The sequence below is a fragment of the Hoplias malabaricus genome, chromosome 15, assembly GCF_029633855.1.
Source record: "Hoplias malabaricus isolate fHopMal1 chromosome 15, fHopMal1.hap1, whole genome shotgun sequence".
Lineage (NCBI taxonomy): Eukaryota > Metazoa > Chordata > Actinopteri > Characiformes > Erythrinidae > Hoplias > Hoplias malabaricus.
Genome location: NC_089814.1, coordinates 26,582,304 through 26,599,409, shown reverse-complemented (window position 1 = coordinate 26,599,409; position 17,106 = coordinate 26,582,304).

The window sequence follows — 17,106 nt, the reverse complement described above, 5'->3', positions numbered from 1 at the left end:
AATATATGGAGGACTTGCGCATTTGGCTAAATTCACTGGATATTTTCCCTTAATTTCCAAAGTGTCTCAAAAATGTAAAAGGCTAATTGAAGACACAATACTACAGACTATAAACATCCTCAAGATTAAGAAATTTTACTGTGGAGTTTTTTTTCATAATGGCCCTGTGAATATAGCATTTGAAATGATAGAATATGGAGAAATTGCGCATTTTTCTGAATTCAATGGATAATTTCTCTTTATTTTCAATGAGTCTCAAAAATATAAAAAGCTCACCGAAGACACAAAATTACAGACTATAAATGTCCTCAAGATGAAGAAATTCTACTTTGGAATTTTTTTCATAATGGCCCTGTGAATACAGCATTTGACATGATAGAATATGGAGAGATTGCACATTTGTCTAAATTCACTGGATATTTTCTCTTTATTTTCAATGAGTCTCAAAAATCTAAAAGGCTCACTGAAGACACATTATAACGGACGATCAATATCTTGAAGATGAAGAAATGTTGCTGTGGAATTTTTTTCATAATGACCTTGTAAACACAGCATTAGACAGAATAGAATTATGTTGAGAAATTGCACATTGGTCTAAATTCACTGGATATTTTCTCTTTATTTTCAATGAGTCTCAAACATCTAACAGGTTCACTGAAGACACAATATAACATACTATAAATTTCCTGAAGATGAAGATATTTTGATGTGGAAGTTTTTTCATAATGACCGTATAAACACAGCATTAGAGGTGATAGAATATATGGAGGACTTGCGCATTTGGCTAAATTCACTGGATATTTTCCCTTAATTTCCAAAGTGTCTCAAAAATGTAAAAGGCTAATTGAAGACACAATATTACAGACTATAAACATCCTCAAGATTAAGAAATTTTACTGTGGAGTTTTTTTCATAATGGCCCTGTGAATATAGCATTTGACATGATAGAATATGGAGAAATTGCGCATTTTTCTGAATTCAATGGATAATTTCTCTTTATTTTCAATGAGTCTCAAACATCTAACAGGCTCACTGAAGACACAATATAACATACTATAAATATCCTGAAGATGAAGATAATTTGATGTGGAAGTTTTTTCATAATGACCGTATAAAAACAGCATTAGAGGTGATAGAATATATGGAGGACTTGCGTATTTGGCTAAATTCACTGGATATTTTCCCTTTATTTCCAAAGTGTCTCAAAAATGTAAAAGGCTCACTGATGACACAATATTACAGACTATAAACATCCTGAAGATGAAGAAATTCTGCTGAGGAATTTCTTTCATAATGGCCCTGTGAATATAGCATTTGACATGATAAAATATGGAGAAATTGCTCATTTGTCTAAATTCACTGGGTGCTATCACTTTATTTTTAAAGTGTCTCAATATTTAGAAAAGCTCACCGAAGACACAATATAACAGAATTTTAATACCCTGAATATGAAGATATTTTGATGTGGATTTTTTTTAATTGCCCTATAACAGCAGTGGACATGATAGAATATGTGGAGAAATCATATATGTGCCTAAATTAATTGGACATTTTCTCTTTTTTATCAAAGAGTCTCAAACATCTAAAAGGCTCACTGTAGACACAATATAACAGACGATTAATATCTTGAAGATGAAGAAATTTTGCTGTGGATTTTTTTTATAATGACCTTGTAAACACAGCATTAGAGGTAATAGAATTATATGAAGAAATTGCGCATCTGTCTAAATTCACTGGATATTTTCTCTTTATTTTCAATGAGTCTCAGAAATGTAAAAGGCTCATCGAAGACACAATATTACAGACTATAAACATCCTGAAGATGAAGAAATTCTACTGTGGAATTTTTTTCATAATGGCCCTGTGAATACAGCATTTGACATGATAGAATATGGAGAGATTGCACATTTGTCTAAATTCACTGGATATTTTCTCTTTATTTTCAATGAGTCTCAAAAATCTAAAATGCTCACTGAAGACACAATATAACAGACGAATAATATTTTGAAGATGAAGAAATGTTGCTGTGGAATTTTTTTCATAATGACCTTGTAAACACAGCATTAGACAGAATAGAATTATGTTGAGAAATTGCACATTTGTCTAAATTCACTGGATATTTTCTATTTATTTTCAATGAGTCTCAAACATCTAACAGGTTCACTGAAGACACAATATAACATACTATAAATTTCCTGAGGATGAAGATATTTTGATGTGGAAGTTTTTTCATAATGACCGTATAAACACAGCATTAGAGGTTACAGAATATATGGAGGACTTGCGCATTTGGCTAAATTCACTGGATATTTTCCCTTTATTTCCAAAGTGTCTCAAAAATGTAAAAGGCTAATTGAAGACACAATTTTACAGACTATAAACTTCCTCAAGATTAAGAAATTTTACTGTGGAGTTTTTTTCATAATGGCCCTGTGAATATAGCATTTGACATGATAGAATATGGAGAAATTGCGCATTTTTCTGAATTCAATGGATATTTTCTCTTTATTTTCAATGAGTCTCAAAAATCTAACAGGCTCACTGAAGACACAATATAACATACTATAAATATCCTGAAGATGAAGATATTTAGATGTGGAATTTTTTTTATAATGACCGTATAAATACAGCATTAGGCGTGATTGAATTATGTGGAGAAATTGCGCATTTGTCTAAATTCACTGGATATTATCTCTTTATTTTCAAAGTGTCTCAAAAATCTAACAGGCTCACTGAAGACACAATATAACATACTATAAATATCCTGAAGATGAAGATATTTAGATGTGGAATTTTTTTTATAAAGACCGTATAAACACAGCATTAGTGGTGATTGAATTATGTGGAGAAATTGCGCATTTGTCTAAATTCACTGGATATTATCTCTTTATTTTCAAAGTGTCTCAAAAATCTAAAAGGCTCATTGAAGACTCAATATTACAGACTATAAACATCCTCAGAATTAAGAAATTTTACTGTGGAATTTCTTTTGTAGTGGCCCTGTGAATATAGCATTTGACATGATCGAATATGGAGAAATTGCACATTTTTCAAAATTCAATGTATATTTTCTCTTCATTTTCAATGAGTCTCAAAAATCGAACAGGCTCACTGAAGACACAATATAACATACTATAAATATCCTGAAGATGAAGATATTTAGATGTGGAATTTTTTTATAATGACCGTATAAACACAGCATTAGAGGTGATAGAATATGAGGAAGAATTGCGCATTTGGCTAAATTCACTGGATATATTCCCTTTTTTTTCAAAGTGTCTCAAAAATGTAAAAGGCTCACTGATGACACAATATTACAGACTATAAACATCCTCAAGATGAAGAAATTCTGCTGAGGAATTATTTTCATAATGGCCCTGTGAATATAGCATTTGACATGATAAAATATGGAGAAATTGCTCATTTGTCTAAATTCACTGGGTGCTATCATTTTATTTTCAAAGTGTCTCAATAATTAGAAAAGCTCACCGAAGACACAATATAACAGAATTTTAATACCCTGAATATGAAGATATTTTGATGTGGATTTTTTTTAATTGCCCTATAACAGGAGTGGACATGATATAATATGTGGAGAAATCATATATGTGCCTAAATTAATTGGACATTTTCTCTTTTTTATCAAAGAGTCTCAAACATCTAAAAGGCTCACTGTAGACACAATATAACAGACGATTAATATCTTGAAGATGAAGAAATTTTGCTGTGGATTTTTTTATAATGATCTTGTAAACACAGCATTAGAGATAATAGAATTATGTGGAGAAATTGTGCATTTGTCTAAATTCACTCGATATTATCTCTTTATTTTCAAAGTGTCTCAAAAATATAAAAAGCTCATCGAAGACACAAAATTACAGACTATAAACGTCCTCAAGATGAAGAAATTCTACTGTGGAATTTTTTTCATAATGGCCCTGTGAATACAGCATTTGACATGATAGAATATGGAGAGATTGCACATTTGTCTAAATTCAATGGATATTTTCTCTTTATTTTCAATGAGTCTCAAAAATCTAAAAGGCTCACTGAAGACACATTATAACGGACGATCAATATCTTGAAGATGAAGAAATGTTGCTGTGGAATTTTTTTCATAATGACCTTGTAAACACAGCATTAGACAGAATAGAATTATGTTGAGAAATTGCACATTTGTCTAAATTCACTGGATATTTTCTCTTTATTTTCAATGAGTCTCAAACATCTAACAGGTTCACTGAAGACACAATATAACATACTATAAATTTCCTGAAGATGAAGATATTTTGATGTGGAAGTTTTTTCATAATGACCGTATAAACACAGCATTAGAGGTGATAGAATATATGGAGGACTTGCGTATTTGGCTAAATTCACTGGATATTTTCCCTTTATTTCCAAAGTGTCTCAAAAATGTAAAAGGCTCACTGACGACACAATATTACAGACTATAAACATCCTCAAGATGAAGAAATTCTGCTGAGGAATTTTTTTCATAATGGCCCTGTGAATATAGCATTTGACATGATAAAATATGGAGAAATTGCTCATTTGTCTAAATTCACTGGGTGCTATCATTTTATTTTCAAAGTGTCTCAATAATTAGAAAAGCTCTCCGAAGACACAATATAACAGAATTTTAATACCCTGAATATGAAGATATTTTGATGTGGATTTTTTTTAATTGCCCTATAACAGGAGTGGACATGATAGAATATGTGGAGAAATCATATATGTGCCTAAATTAATTGGACATTTTCTCTTTTTTATCAAAGAGTCTCAAACATCTAAAAGGCTCACTGTAGACACAATATAACAGACGATTAATATCTTGAAGATGAAGAAATTTTGCTGTGGATTTTTTTATAATGATCTTGTAAACACAGCATTAGAGATAATAGAATTATGTGGAGAAATTGTGCATTTGTCTAAATTCACTCGATATTATCTCTTTATTTTCAAAGTGTCTCAAAAATATAAAAAGCTCATCGAAGACACAAAATTACAGACTATAAACGTCCTCAAGATGAAGAAATTCTACTGTGGAATTTTTTTCATAATGGCCCTGTGAATACAGCATTTGACATGATAGAATATGGAGAGATTGCACATTTGTCTAAATTCAATGGATATTTTCTCTTTATTTTCAATGAGTCTCAAAAATCTAAAAGGCTCACTGAAGACACATTATAACGGACGATCAATATCTTGAAGATGAAGAAATGTTGCTGTGGAATTTTTTTCGTAATGACCTTGTAAACACAGCATTAGACAGAATAGAATTATGTTGAGAAATTGCACATTTGTCTAAATTCACTGGATATTTTCTCTTTATTTTCAATGAGTCTCAAACATCTAACAGGTTCACTGAAGACACAATATAACATACTATAAATTTCCTGAAGATGAAGATATTTTGATGTGGAAGTTTTTTCATAATGACCGTATAAACACAGCATTAGAGGTGATAGAATATATGGAGGACTTGCGTATTTGGCTAAATTCACTGGATATTTTCCCTTTATTTCCAAAGTGTCTCAAAAATGTAAAAGGCTCAATGACGACACAATATTACAGACTATAAACATCCTCAAGATGAAGAAATTCTGCTGAGGAATTTTTTTCATAAAGGCCCTGTGAATATAGCATTTGACATGATAAAATATGGAGAAATTGCTCATTTGTCTAAATTCACTGGGTGCTATCATTTTATTTTCAAAGTGTCTCAATAATTAGAAAAGCTCTCCGAAGACACAATATAACAGAATTTTAATACCCTGAATATGAAGATATTTTGATGTGGATTTTTTTTAATTGCCCTATAACAGGAGTGGACATGATAGAATATGTGGAGAAATCATATATGTGCCTAAATTAATTGGACATTTTCTCTTTTTTATCAAAGAGTCTCAAACATCTAAAAGGCTCACTGTAGACACAATATAACAGACGATTAATATCTTGAAGATGAAGAAATTTTGCTGTGGATTTTTTTATAATGATCTTGTAAACACAGCATTAGAGATAATAGAATTATGTGGAGAAATTGTGCATTTGTCTAAATTCACTCGATATTATCTCTTTATTTTCAAAGTGTCTCAAAAATATAAAAAGCTCATCGAAGACACAAAATTACAGACTATAAACGTCCTCAAGATGAAGAAATTCTACTGTGGAATTTTTTTCATAATGACCTTGTAAACACAGCATTTGACATGATAGAATATGGAGAGATTGCACATTTGTCTAAATTCACTGGATATTTTCTCTTTATTTTCAATGAGTCTCAAACATCTAACAGGTTCACTGAAGACACAATATAACATACTATAAATTTCCTGAAGATGAAGATATTTTGATGTGGAAGTTTTTTCATAATGACCGTATAAACACAGCACTAGAGGTGATAGAATATATGGAGGACTTGCGCATTTGGCTAAATTCACTGGATATTTTCCCTTAATTTCCAAAGTGTCTCAAAAATGTAAAAGGCTAATTGAAGACACAATACTACAGACTATAAACATCCTCAAGATTAAGAAATTTTACTGTGGAGTTTTTTTTCATAATGGCCCTATGAATATAGCATTTGAAATGATAGAATATGGAGAAATTGCGCATTTTTCTGAATTCAATGGATAATTTCTCTTTATTTTCAATGAGTCTCAAAAATATAAGAAGCTCATCGAAGACACAAAATTACAGACTATAAACGTCCTCAAGATGAAGAAATTCTACTTTGGAATTTTTTTCATAATGGCCCTGTGAATACAGCATTTGACATGATAGAATATGGAGAGATTGCACATTTGTCTAAATTCACTGGATATTTTCTCTTTATTTTCAATGAGTCTCAAAAATCTAAAAGGCTCACTGAAGACACATTATAACGGACGATCAATATCTTGAAGATGAAGAAATGTTGCTGTGGAATTTTTTTCATAATGACCTTGTAAGCACAGCATTAGACAGAATATAATTATGTTGAGAAATTGCACATTTGTCTAAATTCACTGGATATTTTCTCTTTATTTTCAATGAGTCTCAAACATCTAACAGGTTCACTGAAGACACAATATAACATACTATAAATTTCCTGAAGATGAAGATATTTTGATGTGGAAGTTTTTTCATAATGACCGTATAAACACAGCATTAGAGGTGATAGAATATATGGAGGACTTGCGCATTTGGCTAAATTCACTGGATATTTTCCCTTAATTTCCAAAGTGTCTCAAAAATGTAAAAGGCTAATTGAAGACACAATATTACAGACTATAAACATCCTCAAGATTAAGAAATTTTACTGTGGAGTTTTTTTTCATAATGGCCCTGTGAATATAGCATTTGACATGATAGAATATGGAGAAATTGCGCATTTTTCTGAATTCAATGGATAATTTCTCTTTATTTTCAATGAGTCTCAAACATCTAACAGGCTCACTGAAGACACAATATAACATACTATAAATATCCTGAAGATGAAGATAATTTGATGTGGAAGTTTTTTCATAATGACCGTATAAAAACAGCATTAGAGGTGATAGAATATATGGAGGACTTGCGTATTTGGCTAAATTCACTGGATATTTTCCCTTTATTTCCAAAGTGTCTCAAAAATGTAAAAGGCTCACTGATGACACAATATTGCAGACTATAAACATCCTGAAGATGAAGAAATTCTGCTGAGGAATTTCTTTCATAATGGCCCTGTGAATATAGCATTTGACATGATAAAATATGGAGAAATTGCTCATTTGTCTAAATTCACTGGGTGCTATCACTTTATTTTTAAAGTGTCTCAATATTTAGAAAAGCTCACCGAAGACACAATATAACAGAATTTTAATACCCTGAATATGAAGATATTTTGATGTGGATTTTTTTTAATTGCCCTATAACAGCAGTGGACATGATAGAATATGTGGAGAAATCATATATGTGCCTAAATTAATTGGACATTTTCTCTTTTTTATCAAAGAGTCTCAAACATCTAAAAGGCTCACTGTAGACACAATATAACAGACGATTAATATCTTGAATATGAAGAAATTTTGCTGTGGATTTTTTTTATAATGACCTTGTAAACACAGCATTAGAGGTAATAGAATTATGTGAAGAAATTGCGCATTTGTCTAAATTCACTGGATATTTTCTCTTTATTTTCAATGAGTCTCAGAAATGTAAAAGGCTCATCGAAGACACAATATTACAGACTATAAACATCCTGAAGATGAAGAAATTCTACTGTGGAATTTTTTTCATAATGGCCCTGTGAATACAGCATTTGACATGATAGAATATGGAGAGATTGCACATTTGTCTAAATTCACTGGATATTTTCTCTTTATTTTCAATGAGTCTCAAAAATCTAAAAAGCTCACTGAAGACACAATATAACAGACGATTAATATCTTGAAGATGAAGAAATGTTGCTGTGGAATTTTTTTCATAATGACCTTGTAAACACAGCATTAGACAGAATAGAATTATGTTGAGAAATTGCACATTTGTCTAAATTCACTGGATATTTTCTATTTATTTTCAATGAGTCTCAAACATCTAACAGGTTCACTGAAGACACAATATAACATACTATAAATTTCCTGAGGATGAAGATATTTTGATGTGGAAGTTTTTTCATAATGACCGTATAAACACAGCATTAGAGGTGATAGAATATATGGAGGACTTGCGCATTTGGCTAAATTCACTGGATATTTTCCCTTTATTTCCAAAGTGTCTCAAAAATGTAAAAGGCTAATTGAAGACACAATATTACAGACTATAAACTTCCTCAAGATTAAGAAATTTTACTGTGGAGTTTTTTTCATAATGGCCCTGTGAATATAGCATTTGACATGATAAAATATGGAGAAATTGCTCATTTGTCTAAATTCACTGGATAGTATCACTTTATTTTCAAAGTGTCTCAATAATTAGAAAAGCTCACCGAAGACACAATATAACAGAATATTAATACCCTGAATATGAAGATATTTTGATGTGGATTTTTTTTTTAATTGCCCTATAACAGCGGTGGACATGATAGAATATGTGGAGATCTCATACATGTGCCTAAATTAATTGGATATTTTCTCTTTTTTATCAAAGAGTCTCAAACATCTAAAAGGCTCACTGAAGACAAAATATAACAGACGATTAATATCTTGAAGATGAAGAAATTTTGCTGTAGATTTTTTTTATAATGACCTTGTAAACACAGCATTAGAGATAATAGAATTATGTGGAGAAATTGCGCATTTGTATAAATTCACTGGATATTATCTCTTTATTTTCAAAGTGTCTCAAAAATGTAAAAGGCTCATCGAAGACACAATATTACAGACTATAAACATCCTGAAGATGAAGAAATTGTACTGTGGAATTTTTTTCATAATGACCTTGTAAACACAGCATTAGACAGAATAGAATTATGTTGAGAAATTGCACATTTGTCTAAATTCACTGGATATTTTCTCTTTATTTTCAATGAGTCTCAAACATCTAACAGGTTCACTGAAGACACAATATAACATACTATAAATTTCCTGAAGATGAAGATATTTTGATGTGGAAGTTTTTTCATAATGACCGTATAAACACAGCATTAGAGGTGATAGAATATATGGAGGACTTGCGCATTTGGCTAAATTCACTGGATATTTTCCCTTAATTTCCAAAGTGTCTCAAAAATGTAAAAGGCTAATTGAAGACACAATACTACAGACTATAAACATCCTCAAGATTAAGAAATTTTACTGTGGAGTTTTTTTTCATAATGGCCCTGTGAATATAGCATTTGACATGATAGAATATGGAGAAATTGCGCGTTTTTCTGAATTCAATGGATATTTTCTCTTTATTTTCAATGAGTCTCAAAAATCTAACAGGCTCACTGAAGACACAATATAACATACTATAAATATCCTGAAGATGAATATATTTAGATGTGGAATTTTTTTTATAAAGACCGTATAAATACAGCATTAGGCGTGATTGAATTATGTGGAGAAATTGCGCATTTGTCTAAATTCACTGGATATTATCTCTTTATTTTCAAAGTGTCTCAAAAATCTAACAGGCTCACTGAAGACACAATATAACATACTATAAATATCCTGAAGATGAAGATATTTAGATGTGGAATTTTTTTTATGAAAACCGTATAAACACAGCATTAGTGGTGATTGAATTATGTGGAGAAATTGCGCATTTGTCTAAATTCACTGGATATTATCTCTTTATTTTCAATGAGTCTCAGAAATGGAAAATGCTCATCGAAAACACAATATTACAGACTATAAACATCCTGAAGATGAAGAAATTCTACTGTGGAGTTTTTTTTCATAATGGCCCTGTGAATATAGCATTTGACATGATAGAATATGGAGAAATTGCGCGTTTTTCTGAATTCAATGGATATTTTCTCTTTATTTTCAATGAGTCTCAAAAATCTAACAGGCTCACTGAAGACACAATATAACATACTATAAATATCCTGAAGATGAAGATATTTAGATGTGGAATTTTTTTTATAAAGACCGTTTAAATACAGCATTAGGCGTGATTGAATTATGTGGAGAAATTGCGCAATTGTCTAAATTCACTGGATATTATCTCTTTATTTTCAATGAGTCTCAGAAATGTAAAATGCTCATCGAAGACACAATATAACAGACGAATAATATCTTGAAGATGAAGAAATGATGCTGTGGAATTTTTTTCATAATGACCTTGTAAACACAGCATTAGACAGAATAGAATTATGTTGAGAAATTGCACATTTGTCTAAATTCACTGGATATTTTCTCTTTATTTTCAATGAGTCTCAAACATCTAACAGGTTCACTGAAGACACAATATAACATACTATAAATTTCCTGAAGATGAAGATATTTTGATGTGGAAGTTTTTTTCATAATGACCGTATAAACACAGCATTAGAGGTGATAGAATATATGGAGGACTTGCGCATTTGGCTAAATTCACTGGATATTTTCCCTTAATTTCCAAAGTGTCTCAAAAATGTAAAAGGCTAATTGAAGACACAATACTACAGACAATAAACATCCTCAAGATTAAGAAATTTTACTGTGGAGTTTTTTTTCATAATGGCCCTGTGAATATAGCATTTGACATGATAGAATATGGAGAAATTGCGCATTTTTCTGAATTCAATGGATATTTTCTCTTTAGTTTCAATGAGTCTCAAAAATCTAACAGGCTCACTGAAGACACAATATAACATACTATAAATCTCTTGGAGATGAAGATATTTAAATGTGGAATTTTTTTTATAATGACCGTATAAATACAGCATTAGGCGTGATTGAATTATGTGGAGAAATTGCACATTTGTCTAAATTCACTGGATATTATCTCTTTATTTTCAAAGTGTCTCAAAAATCTAACAGGCTCACTGAAGACACAATATAACATACTTTAAATATCCTGAAGATGAAGATATTTAGATGTGGAATTTTTTTTATAAAAACCGTATAAACACAGCATTAGTGGTGATTGAATTATGTGGAGAAATTGCGCATTTGTCTAAATTCACTGGATATTATCTCTTTGTTTTGATGAGTCTCAAACATCTAACAGGTTCACTGAAGACACAATATAACATACTATAAATTTCCTGAGGATGAAGATATTTTGATGTGGAAGTTTTTTCATAATGAACGTATAAACACAGCATTAGAGGTGATAGAATATATGGAGGACTTGTGCATTTGGCTAAATTCACTGGATATTTTCCCTTTATTTCCAAAGTGTCTCAAAAATGTAAAAGGCTCACTGAAGACACAATATAACATACTATAAATATCCTGAAGATGAAGATATTTAGATGTGGAATTTTTTTTATAAAAACCGTATAAACACAGCATTAGTGGTGATTGAATTATGTGGAGAAATTGCGCATTTGTCTAAATTCACTGGATATTATCTCTTTATTTTCAATGAGTCTCAGAAATGTAAAAGGCTCATCGAAGACACAATATTACAGACTATAAACATCCTGAAGATGAAGAAATTCTACTGTGGAGTTTTTTTCATAATGGCCCTGTGAATATAGCATTTGACAAGATAGTATATGGAGAAATTGCGCATTTGTCTAAATTCACTGGATATTATCTCTTTATTTTCAAAGTGTCTCAAAAATCTAACAGGCTCACTGAAGACACAATATAACATACTATAAATATCCTGAAGATGAAGACATTTAGATGTGGAATTTTTTTTATAAAAACCGTATAAACACAGCATTAGTGGTGATTGAATTATGTGGAGAAATTGCGCATTTGTCTAAATTCACTGGATATTATCTCTTTATTTTCAATGAGTCTCAGAAATGTAAAAGGCTCATCGAAGACACAATATTACAGACTATAAACGTCCTCAAGATGAAGAAATTCTACTGTGGAATTTTTTTCATAATGGCCCTGTGAATACAGCATTTGACATGATAGAATATGGAGAGATTGCACATTAGTCTAAAATCAATGGATATTTTCTCTTTATTTTCAATGAGTCTCAAAAATCTAAAAAGCTCACTGAAGACACATTATAACGGACGATCAATATTTTGAAGATGAAGAAATGTTGCTGTGGAATTTTTTTCATAATGACCTTGTAAACACAGCATTAGACAGAATAGAATTATGTTGAGAAATTGCACATTTGTCTAAATTCACTGGATATTTTCTCTTTATTTTCAATGAGTCTCAAACATCTAACAGGTTCACTGAAGACACAATATAACATACTATAAATTTCCTGAAGATGAAGATATTTTGATGTGGAAGTTTTTTCATAATGACCGTATAAACACAGCATTAGAGGTGATAGAATATATAGAGGACTTGCGCATTTGGCTAAATTCATTGGATATTTTCCCTTAATTTCCAAAGTGTCTCAAAAATGTAAAAGGCTAATTGAAGACACAATATTACAGACTATAAACATCCTCAAGATTAAGAAATTTTACTGTGGAGTTTTTTTCATAATGGCCCTGTGAATATAGCATTTGACATGATAGAATATGGAGAAATTGCGCATTTTTCTGAATTCAATGGATAATTTCTCTTTACTTTCAATGAGTCTCAAACATCTAACAGGCTCACTGAAGACACAAAATAACATACTATAAATATCCTGAAGATGAAGATAATTTGATGTGGAAGTTTTTTCATAATGACCGTATAAACACAGCATTAGAGGTGATAGAATATATGGAGGACTTGCGTATTTGGCTAAATTCACTGGATATTTTCCCTTTATTTCCAAAGTGTCTCAAAAATGTAAAAGGCTCACTGATGACACAATATTACAGACTATAAACATCCTGAAGATGAAGAAATTCTGCTGAGGAATTTCTTTCATAATGGCCCTGTGAATATAGCATTTGACATGATAAAATATGGAGAAATTGCTCATTTGTCTAAATTCACTGGATGCTATCACTTTATTTTCAAAGTGTCTCAATAATTAGAAAAGCTCACCGAAGACACAATATAACAGACGAATAATATTTTGAAGATGAAGAAATGTTGCTGTGGAATTTTTTTCATAATGACCTTGTAAACACAGCATTAGACAGAATAGAATTATGTTGAGAAATTGCACATTTGTCTAAATTCACTGGATATTTTCTCTTTACTTTCAATGAGTCTCAAACATCTAACAGGTTCACTGAAGACACAATATAACATACTATAAATTTCCTGAAGATGAAGATATTTTGATGTGGAAGTATTTTCATAATGACCGTATAAACACAGCATTAGAGGTGATAGAATATATGGAGGACTTGCGCATTTGGCTAAATTCACTGGATATTTTCCCTTAATTTCCAAAGTGTCTCAAAAATGTAAAAGGCTCATCGAAGACACAATATTACAGACTATAAACATCCTGAAGATGAAGAAATTGTACTGTGGAATTTTTTTCATAAAGGCCCTGTGAATGCAGCATTTGACATGATACAATATGGAGAGATTGCACATTTGTCTAAATTCACTGGATATTTTCTCTTTATTTTCAATGAGTCTCAAACATCTAACAGGTTCACTGAAGACACAATATAACATACTATAAATTTCCTGAAGATGAAGATATTTTGATGTGGAAGTTTTTTCATAATGACCGTATAAACAAAGCATTAGAGGTGATAGAATATATGGAGGACTTGCGCATTTGGCTAAATTCACTGGATATTATCTCTTTATTTTCAAAGTGTCTCAAAAATCTAACAGGCTCACTGAAGACACAATATAACATACTATAAATATCCTGAAGATGAAGATATTTAGATGTGGAATTTTTTTTATAAAAACCGTATAAACACAGCATTAGTGGTGATTGAATTATGTGGAGAAATTGCGCATTTGTCTAAATTCACTGGATATTATCTCTTTATTTTCAATGAGTCTCAGAAATGTAAAAGGCTCATCGAAGACACAATATTACAGACTATAAACATCCTGAAGATGAAGAAATTCTACTGTGGAATTTTTTTCATAATGGCCCTGTGAATACAGCATTTGACATGATAGAATATGGAGAGATTGCACATTTGTCTAAATTCACTGGATATTTTCTCTTTATTTTCAATGAGTCTCAAAAATCTAAGAGGCTCACTGAAGACACAATATAACAGACGATTAATATCTTGAAGATGAAGAAATGTTGCTGTGGAATTTTTTTCATAATGACCTTGTAAACACAGCATTAGACAGAATAGAATTATGTTGAGAAATTGCACATTTGTCTAAATTCACTGGATATTTTCTATTTATTTTCAATGAGTCTCAAACATCTAACAGGTTCACTGAAGACACAATATAACATACTATAAATTTCCTGAAGATGAAGATATTTTGATGTGGAAGTTTTTTCATAATGACCGTATAAACACAGCATTAGAGGTGATAGAATATATGGAGGACTTGCGCATTTGGCTAAATTCACTGGATATTTTCCCTTAGTTTCCAAAGTGTCTCAAAAATGTAAAAGGCTAATTGAAGACACAATATTACAGACTATAAACATCCTCAAGATTAAGAAATTTTACTGTGGAGTTTTTTTCATAATGGCCCTGTGAATATAGCATTTGACATGATAGAATATGGAGAAATTGCGCATTTTTCTGAATTCAATGGATAATTTCTCTTTACTTTCAATGAGTCTCAAACATCTAACAGGCTCACTGAAGACACAATATAACATACTATAAATATCCTGAAGATGAAGATAATTTGATGTGGAAGTTTTTTCATAATGACCGTATAAACACAGCATTAGAGGTGATAGAATATATGGAGGACTTGCGTATTTGGCTAAATTCACTGGATATTTTCCCTTTATTTCCAAAGTGTCTCAAAAATGTAAAAGGCTCACTGATGACACAATATTACAGACTATAAACATCCTGAAGATGAAGAAATTCTGCTGAGGAATTTCTTTCATAATGGCCCTGTGAATATAGCATTTGACATGATAAAATATGGAGAAATTGCTCATTTGTCTAAATTCACTGGATGCTATCACTTTATTTTCAAAGTGTCTCAATAATTAGAAAAGCTCACCGAAGACACAATATAACAGACGAATAATATTTTGAAGATGAAGAAATGTTGCTGTGGAATTTTTTTCATAATGACCTTGTAAACACAGCATTAGACAGAATAGAATTATGTTGAGAAATTGCACATTTGTCTAAATTCACTGGATATTTTCTCTTTATTTTCAATGAGTCTCAAACATCTAACAGGTTCACTGAAGACACAATATAACATACTATAAATTTCCTGAAGATGAAGATATTTTGATGTGGAAGTATTTTCATAATGACCGTATAAACACAGCATTAGAGGTGATAGAATATATGGAGGACTTGCGCATTTGGCTAAATTCACTGGATATTTTCCCTTAATTTCCAAAGTGTCTCAAAAATGTAAAAGGCTCATCGAAGACACAATATTACAGACTATAAACATCCTGAAGATGAAGAAATTGTACTGTGGAATTTTTTTCATAATGGCCCTGTGAATACAGCATTTGACATGATAGAATATGGAGAGATTGCACATTTGTCTAAATTCACTGGATATTTTCTCTTTATTTTCAATGAGTCTCAAAAATCTAAAATGCTCACTGAAGACACAATATAACAGACGAATAATATCTTGAAGATGAAGAAATGTTGCTGTGGAATTTTTTTCATAATGACCTTGTAAACACAGCATTAGACAGAATAGAATTATGTTGAGAAATTGCACATTTGTCTAAATTCACTGGATATTTTCTCTTTATTTTCAATGAGTCTCAAACATCTAACAGGTTCACTGAAGACACAATATAACATACTATAAATTTCCTGAAGATGAAGATATTTTGATGTGGAAGTTTTTTCATAATGACCGTATAAACACAGCATTAGAGGTGATAGAATATATGGAGGACTTGCGCATTTGGCTAAATTCACTGGATATTTTCCCTTAATTTCCAAAGTGTCTCAAAAATGTAAAAGGCTAATTGAAGACACAATACTACAGACTATAAACATCCTCAAGATTAATAAATTTTACTGTGGAGTTTTTTTTCATAATGGCCCTGTGAATATAGCATTTGACATGATAGAATATGGAGAAATTGCGCATTTTTCTGAATTCAATGGATATTTTCTCTTTATTTTCAATGAGTCTCAAAAATCTAACAGGCTCACTGAAGACACAATATAACATACTATAAATATCCTGAAGATGAACATATTTAGATGTGGAATTTTTTTTATAAAGACCGTATAAATACAGCATTAGGCGTGATTGAATTATGTGGAGAAATTGCGCATTTGTCTAAATTCACTGGATATTATCTCTTTGTTTTCAAAGTGTCTCAAAAATCTAACAGGCTCACTGAAGACACAATATAACATACTATAAATATCCTGAAGATGAAGATATTTAGATGTGGAATTTTTTTTATAAAAACCGTATAAACACAGCATTAGTGGTGATTGAATTATGTGGAGAAATTGCGCATTTGTCTAAATTCACTGGATATTATCTCTTTATTTTCAATGAGTCTCAGAAATGT